General features: G+C 40.1%; 1 long non-coding RNA gene across 1 annotated transcript; it reads right to left on the bottom strand.

Annotated features, from left to right (window-relative positions):
* Positions 1–256: 256 nt before the first annotated feature.
* On the bottom strand, positions 257–8,435 carry LOC122880381. The gene is made up of 3 exons (XR_006378914.1): positions 8,257–8,435; positions 2,984–3,165; positions 257–517 (listed from the first exon to the last, which is right to left on the bottom strand). It is a non-coding gene; the product is annotated as an uncharacterized LOC122880381 (long non-coding RNA).
* Positions 8,436–9,175: the final 740 nt, after the last annotated feature.

Genomic DNA, 9,175 nt, shown 5'->3' on the forward strand with positions numbered 1-9,175 from the left:
TTCAAATGGATCAGAGGTTGGAACACATGTTTTTGATCTTTTATATGTCAAGTGGCTCTGTCTGCTTATCTCACTCACTTCATCAAGACTGAGAGAAAACTCTGGCGAGGTTTCCAAATGGTGCAGAAGTACGTGTTAGTTTCCTCGTCACCTACAGCCATGAGACAAGGGTAAGATAAAATAATTAAATTCAAAATAATGACACAGACAGACATTTAATTTTTTTTTAGGCACAATTTATTTTGTGTATCTCAAAACAATGACACATTGAGAAAATCCATGTCAATCAAGTCCAGTTTGTGATGCCGCCTCCACATAATTACAAATTAAGACAGACTAGAGACAGGTCGCTCCATGCAGATTTCCAAGACAGATGGAGAGAGAGATGTGAGTTCTCTTCAGTCCAAGCATGTTGCTTTTTTGCTGACAGTTTGTTGGCAGCTCTGGTTAGACGGGGAATTTAATTAATTTTGGCAAAAAAAGAGCGGCCCAGATGTCAAAGGGGGAAGCTTTCCACCTAAAAAGATATCAGATGCAATACAATACAGTTTCAAATTAATTTTCAAAACATTTTCCCATATAATATTAAACATTTCATTAGTGAACATTAATCTGGTGAATTGTAGAGCAATTAAGAATAAAACTGCATTGTGTCTGCGCATGACCTGATTTAATAATAACGTATATGTGCATGATGGCAAAGCTGTGCAGAAATATATAAAACTGCATTCATTTAATGTTTCAAAACATAAAATAAACACCCAAACTTTGGGATTATCTGTTTTAGCAATATGATTTAAGAACAGGGCTCCTCCTTATATCTTATTTACTGGACCAGCACAAACTATTAGTGCTATCAGTCCACTCAAGCTGTTTGCTAATTTGAGGGGAGCAGAGCAGTACTACACTCAGTCCAAATCCTGATTTACTTCAAGAACATCATGTCCTGCAGTGCAACTCACTGCTTTTTTCCCATCTACCCCATGCTGGGCAAAGAGAGAAGAAATTGCATCATTTGAATCCTGTGTACAGTATTCTTTTCTGAAGCATGTGAATTTTTGTGTTTTGTGTCTTTTGGACCGGTGGGGACCAGTCCTCCCAGCTTCCAACTCGCACAACTATGTGCCATGGAGTGTGTTAAACCTTTATATCACCTGTGTGTGAGACCGTGACCCCACATGACTGTGTACAGCCTTTTTTAAATGCCATTTTGACAAAACCACATTAACCCGCTAGGGGGCTCAAAGGCAAAAGTGAGTTGTAGGCCCTTTTTGATCCCCTTTGCTCCAACTCTTGGCAGCACAGGTTTAAAACAAAAAATACTGCTATGCTTGAATACTATACTGAGACAAAACTGCTGTGTGTCAGTTGGTTTGTGAGAATTTGATTAAACAAAAATATATTTAGAAATATACAATATGTATGGTGTATATTTCCAGATTTCCATGACAAATCTGGGTGGGGAAAGTGAAATAGCAGCACTTGCCCCTCCCTCATTACCATCACTGAGGTGTCCTTGACCAAGGCCACCTACTGCTCCAGTGGAGCTGTTAATCCAGCCTTGCATATTAGTGTCACAGAGGAACTGCAAATGTTAGGCTTCTTCACCCTAATCCTTCAGGGTGTGTAACCAGTGCCATATAGCACTAAGAGCAGGCATTAACCCTAGTTTTATAATTCTAGGTAGAACCCTCCAACCGTTAAGTTCTCAGCATGGTCTCCAGCTGGTCTACACAGACAAGGAGCCAATCATCAGCAGTTGGCACAGAACTCATTTAGAGGTGTTAATGCCATGTAGAGTCATGACATCCCTTGAATAGGGTCTGTAAACTGGGCTTGTTATGATTGGCTGAGCAATTATATGCAAATTTCAGGGCACTAACCTTCATTTTCCAAATTAAAATCTAACTTAATAGATGACTGAATAATTAAATGTGAAAAATCCCAATGATATGATGAGTGTCTGGTCGAAAAAAAGGGGCAAGGGATGGAAAATTTTACTTTTTATAAAATCCTGCCAAGGCTCTGAAACAGTAACTAAAATAGATGCAAACATTAGTCAAAAAACGTAGATGACATCAAAAAATAGTGCTCAGAACAGACCGAGCATCACAGATAAACCTACTGGTGGGAGCATGAAAGAGCAGGGTTCGTGTGTGTGTGTGTGTTTGTGTACCAAGCCCCCAGGAACACAGCTGGGCATTAAAAACTCACTTGTTGAATTTGTCACAATTTAAACCATTGTGTCCAATTATATTTAAAAGCCACCAAGAGTTTTATCAAGATATTGTTTTTGTTTCTTCCATGTGTGCAGGCAGCGAGCCAGAGAAAAAAAAACTTGTGAGGTGTCGTGAGGGCCAACAATGAAGAAGCCTGAAATTGTCAATGTACTGTATGTGGTGGGTGGGAAACTTTCATTGGAATTAATGGGCTGCCCTCTTGGTGCTCATAATATATATCCATGGAGAAAAGGGTGGTGGTGATGATAGTGGTTTTGTTGGGGGGGGGGGTCAGAGGTTGCCATGATGATCCCAACTGGATTAATTTCCAGTTTGCAGTCAGCACTGAGCATCACTATGATTATGTGTGAAACTCTACAAGTGACAGTGACTAAGAGCATCCTCACTGGTACTTGCATACACTCTGTGGGTCTGTGTGAATAAATGTGATTGCTTTCACATGCACTTATGATGACATTATATGAAAATGCTCTCCACTTTCCTCCTCTCCTCTTCTGCTGTCCTTCCCCTCGCATTCTTCTCTTAACCCCCTCCCCCTCATTTCTGGGTTGAAGTAGGTGCACAATGAGCAGAATTAATCTATTTTAATTGGCAGGTTCCTGTTGCACTGTGGCCTGGCTATGTGCAGTGCGTAATTCATGAGGGCCCTACCTAGTTTGGTTTCCAATGAAGAATGACACTGTCAGGCGCTAATGCCGTGAGTGTGTGGGTGTGTGTGTTTGTGCACACATGCATATGCTCACCTAACCCGGCTTCAAATGAGCTCTGGCAGAGCCAAATGTCCATCAGATGACAGCTTGCATGTCAGAGTCTGTTTATGGACTCATTTGGCTTTGATTGTGCGCTTCAGTGAGCAGGAGTCACGAACAACATCACATACGTCGCTTTGTTTCTGGAAATGGTTTCCAAATCATGCTCTTAATCACTGGAAAACAAAGCACAGATAACAGATAAGCACAGGTTAAAGTAAGCCATTCATGATGGCAAACCCTTAGTGAATGACAGAATAAAGTCATTGTTGCCTGTTTAAATGAAATGGGGAATGAAAAAAGATATTAAGATAAGAAGGAGGAGTACAATGGCACTATTTAAAGGATTCAAATTGATGTAGGTAACAGAAATTGGGAGATGTGAGTGGCATTTTCTCTTATAACGATTTCAGAAAAAACTGGTATTGTGGTCCAGATTCATGTAAAAATTAATTCTGTCGAATGATTAGATCTCTCCAACACATTGCACTACTGGGTTGTGCCTTAGAGTAAAGGCAGAGATAAAGAGGAGGATTTGCATAAACCAAAAGCATAAAAGATCCATGCAACAAAGACAGGCTGACAGGCAGAAAGGAATCAGACAGAGTTGTCGAAGCAGCCTGGCTATTTTCGCGTATCATTTTGCAGTTTTCCGTGATCGATTTTGTATTTATTTGCAGGTTAGGAGATAAGCAGCCTTCAGGTTTCATGATTCACTGTTGAAACAGGTGATGATGGGGCTCTGCTTCTTTACCTACCTGTATACCCAATGTTGACAGTCAGCACCTCAGAGTGATTGTACCAGTGTGTCGTCTAAGCCGCTCTGCAGGCTGATATTACAACAACAGAGTGTGGTTCTCACACATCATAAACAGCATCTTGGTTGGAAAATAAGATGAGGTTTATTGGGCTGCACGCTTTGAGCTCGCAGTGGGCTGCTGATCGAGACATGAGATATGTGAACTCGCAGAAAGTAGAGGCTAGAAGTACACTACTGGGAAAGAGCAAAGCTTTAAAGAAGAGCGATAGAGAGGTAAACGGTTGGGATGCACTCATCTTTTTCACCCAAAATGAGTTTACTGCTTTGAGGTAAGAGCACTGATTGCAATTTGGATTTTTTTTTTCTTTCAATACGTCAAAGGATTTGCAGCGATTTGTTTCTTTTATTCGTCACTTGAGACAAATTCAAAAACAGAAATCCCTTAATAGTGAATGAAATTGAGAAGAGAGTTGTGCATGGTTTGTGTCAAGTTTTTTTAGTCAATCAACCTGTAGAGTAGATCTTTCCCACATGAAATCAACTGGCACATATAATTGGTCAAATCTCAGTTTCCTTGCATCAAGTTTAGTTTATACTAGTACCTTCATTACATGGCTGTCTTGAGCCACAATTTTATGTGCACATGCCTCGACTGAGCTCTTCAGAGTGAGAGCATGTACACAGTGTTCACTCTCAGAATGTTACACATATTTATGTAAACCTTTCATGTGTCAGTGAAGGCCACATTGACACAAACATGAGCAAAGTGAGACACCTAAAGGCTAGGCATGCATTTAGACTTTCTGATAAGTTCTATTTTGTTTGTGTGTTGTGGCATTTTGTGCCTCTTAGCTGATAAACCTGCTTGTTTATGTTCTTGGCAGTTCTGGAGTAGCATGAAAGAAGATAAGTGAAAAATTGGGGAAGAAGCAAAATTATGGAGTCACTCTTTTGGTTTAAGTTCCTAGTTGCCTACTTTGGTTTCCTTTTAGAAGAATGAGAAGCACAGTGAACTGTTGAACCATTTTGACCTAAAGTGGTGTGTAAGAGTATTTTTAAGTGGGGCAGGAGAATTACTAGTGGGAGGTACGTAAGCCTTTTTTTCATTCCTGGAATTGTGCTCTAAGAGGTTAAATTTGGAGACAAACAGAAGTACAGATTATAAAGATTAGCAGGGCTGAATGTCAAGCAGTGAAAGTAGTTCTTACCCTGGGAATAGGATTTCTTCTTAGGAAATAAGAAGAAGAAGATATTACTGACTATGATCAGGAAAGTTGTTCTTCATACTTTAAAGCTACACTAATTGATATTTCCATCTGAACAAGGGTCAAATGAATGTGTTATGTGGAAGGAGTTGTTAGTAGTGACAAGTCCCTCAAATTATGTTTTAATTCTGCAGTTCCCCTCACCTCAGCAGTGTGTTATAGTGACTTTTCGGATCTTTATCATTTTGATTCACTCTCACCGTTCTCATGAGCATCTTTTCCAGACACAGCAGCCAGATGTTTTAAACAAAATGCTGCAATAATGCTGCCTGCCTAGTACCAAATGGCAGAAAGACAAAGTTAGCGATTAGCTGGTAAACATAGTGGAGCATTTAGCGGATAAAGAGCCAGATATTTTTCTCAGGAGTTGATGAAAGGACTTCACCAGGTGGCCAGAAACACAATTTCAAATGAATGCTGATGCCACTCTGTGTCTGCTGGGTGTTTAAATATTCAAAAGTTTGCCTGTTGCCATATCAACTTTACAAGGACATAATATGTCAGTGTTGTGTTTACAGTTTGTTGTGTTGCAATAAGTGGCCCAAAACTCAGTTAATGCAGGTATAATAATCACCCTCATCATCATTGTCTTTCATCAAGATGTTAAGTCCTGAACTGCAGTTCAAACAAGTTTTGACAGAAACCTATTCACATATTTATGTGGTTATTTAATTCATGTGTTTAATTCAAAAGTTTGAATTGTTAATATTAATTTTTTATTTATTTTATTTATTATTAATTGTTAATTTTACTTAACACCAGTCTGAAAAACGTTTTTGCACTGACCTATTTTGGGTGAAAGCTTCAAGTCTGTTGCACCACACAGACATCACTGTAGGGTGTGGTCACAGCTGTGACATCACTCAACATACCCAACAGCGATGTCAAGGTCTTAAGTGACTACACCCAGAATACACTTATACACTCAACAGTAACCACTGGAGGTCAGTAAAAACAAGATTTTCAGCTGGCGTTGGATTACCCCTTTAAAGTCCAGTTCGGCGGGAAGCACACAACAACAAAACTCATATGAGTTATTGTGCGGGTGTAGAAAGCCTCCATCTAGCTCTGTCCAAATGAGTGTAGAGGTCAAACTGACATCTTCCTCAGCAAAACCCATTTTGAAAGATGAAAACGTCAGCGAGGTGATATGACTTTTGTTGCCATGGCTTCATCTTAGTGATGAAGAACAATCCTGTGACATTTGTCAAGAAAGACATAAGATTTCAAGACAAAGAAGACCCTCTTTTTCATCAAATACTAACATCTGACTGAATAAATGTCATCTCATCAGCCTCAGTAATTTTGCTCATTAGTACACTACTGCGATAGTGGGCGACTCGTGTGTGTTCCTGTTATAAGAATTAACACAGAGGACTAGTGTGTTTACTGTACAGCAAAATGGCAAGGTGTTCCAGAAAACACATCCATTTTCACAGTGACTAAGCACTGTCAACGTTATAGTTTGACAATTTTACGTTTATATAAGAACTGACTTCTATGATGAGTTATTTACGCAGAGCTGCAGGATTGACTCAACCTTCATGGCATACCAGTTGCATAATAAATTACTCTTTACTCTGCGTTAAAATTACACCAAAAATAAAAAACACAATACATGGCTTTATGCTGCCAACTGAGAAAATGAGATTATTCTCATTTCATTGTCAGTGTCAGATGGGACTTCAAGAAATGATATCCCATTAGGAAAAAGAACAGCAGAGGCTTAACACCTGACTCCAAATATGACACAGGTATATACACTCACACGCATAGCCTGCTTGTTTTGTTCTCTTCCTCTTTCCTACCTCCTTCTTTCTGTCAACCAGCTCTGCAGGAGCAGCAGTCAACAGTGTTTCAACACGTCTGCCTCTGTAGGACGTGCACCATGGCCCACACTCCATTGTGATGTGATCATTTTGACCTTTTCTGCTTCATGGGACAGTCAGGCCTCCTCTATTAGGGGCTAAAGATTATAAGGACATGAGTATGTTACACCTTTCTCTCTTCCAGATATACACAGTGCGCACCCAGGGGGAAGACACCTGTGTCACTGAAAGATATAAGATGAGATAATCTAAACATGTAAAAATGTCTTATCTATTTCCATTTTACATGCACTGACAGCTATAGTGGAGGAATAATGAGCTCCTCACTTGCGGAAAAAAAGGTGTACTTTATGTTAACACCAGACTAACATGTACAAAGTATTAAATCCTCAACAATGGAAGAGGTAAATATCTACTTTTGAAAGTGCTACTTGATCTCATACATTCAGTAATTAAGCAGACATTTGCAGCATGGTGGCTCAGTGGTTTGCACTGTCCCCTTAGAGAAAAACTGTTCTTGGTTCTGTTTGCATGTTTGCACAAGTTTCGTCCAGGTGCTCTGTTTCCTACAACTTCAAAAGGCGTCATTCTGAAGTTAACTAGCTGGTGCATTTACAAGCTATAGAGACAGATATTTTGCTTTATTTTTTAGAGGAGTTAGTGGAGACCAAACAGAGCTAAATGTTTGACTTTTGTCAGGCGGCCATAAACACGACTCCAAATGAATACTAATGTAACTCTGTTTCTGCTGGATGTGTACATAAGCAACTGTTTGCCAACAATTTTGCCATATCAACTTATCATATTCAGTGTTGTCCTTACAGCTTGATGCTCTGTGGCCATAAAATGATTAATGTAGTTTTAAAGAGTAACTTAACACCCCCTGAAAAGCTTGTTTTTGCTAACCTCCAGTGGTTTAACTTCTCACCTTGCTGCAGTGATGTACAGGTGTACTTCAGGACACCATGACATCACTGTTGGGTGTGGTTACAGGTGAAACAGAGCACACTTCTGACCACACCCAACAGTGATGCTGGGTGTGGTCAGAGGTGCAACTGACTTGAAACTTTCAACCAGAGAGGGCAGTGAAACACTGCTTTTCAGCCTGGTGTTAACTTTAAACTGGCATAAGTCACGAGTTTCATCTCATTCTAGGTAAGTTGGAAAAAAGCAGCAGAATTCCCAGAAACTGAACTGTCCCTTTAATCATGGATTGACCTGCCATGGAGCCCTGGGGCCCCTATTACACTCTCATTTCTCCCACTGGTGGTAATTTGGTCGTTAACATTACATAAACACACAGGGACCCTCCTCAAGACAGGGCCTCAACAACAGGACTGTTATCATGTCAGTTGTTATTGTGTTTTAATGGTACATATTCCCAAACAAAATGTCAATTAAATTAGTACAAACCAGTTGACGAGCCTGGAGCTTTCTGGGCACCCTGGAGCTCTGTTGCCTTGGGGCAGTTGTCCTCTTTTCTCTGTTGGTGATCCAGCCTTCACTTTAGCCTCAGAGGACACCAAGAGGCTATATTTTATATTTTTTCCCATGACTCACATACACAGCAGACATATCCATTCGTCCCCTCTGAACTGTATGAACTGCACACACCAGACGCTGGATGGTAGCCCAGAGGCTGCTGTAGCATTAACATGTCCATAAGGGAGTGCTGTCAGGATGAGGAGGTGGCCTGTGGCCTGATCTAAGCCCCTCTCTGCTCCCTCCGCTCTGCTCCACCAGCTGTTCTGCATCTCTGCTCACTTCCACTACTGTCACCAACAAGCTGAGTGAGAGCTGATGAACACATTTCACTGTGAGATTGAGATGCAAAAAGACTGAGATGTAATTGTTTAGTACAGTAGCCTCTCTCTCTCTCTCTCTCTCTCTCTCTATATATATATATATATATATAATATAATTTTTGTCCAGCCCATTGACAGCCATTGACTCTTGTCTGACTTGCTTATACTATTGCACAGTAATTTTGTGAATGTGCAGAAAATGGTGGGCAGAAAATAGATTCAGGTTATTGTGGAGAAACTCAAAATTCTTTGAATAGGACTTATAATATAATATATGACTTGATAATGGAATGTTTACGAGGGAACCTGTCATCCCAAGAAAATCAACATAATCTGTCATTTTTTCAAATTCCTAAAACAACCTTTGCTTACATGCCCCATGACAATGACCTCTAGTTTGACTTATGACTTCTATCTGTCAGGAACAAAGGTACAGGTAGCTGCCTGTTTGCAGTTTCGTAACCACAACATTAATTTGTTTTACCATGACCGTAATCTTTTCCTAACCTTAACCAAGTAGTTTTTGA

This window comes from Siniperca chuatsi, linkage group LG8, assembly GCF_020085105.1.
Source record: "Siniperca chuatsi isolate FFG_IHB_CAS linkage group LG8, ASM2008510v1, whole genome shotgun sequence".
NCBI lineage: Eukaryota > Metazoa > Chordata > Actinopteri > Centrarchiformes > Sinipercidae > Siniperca > Siniperca chuatsi.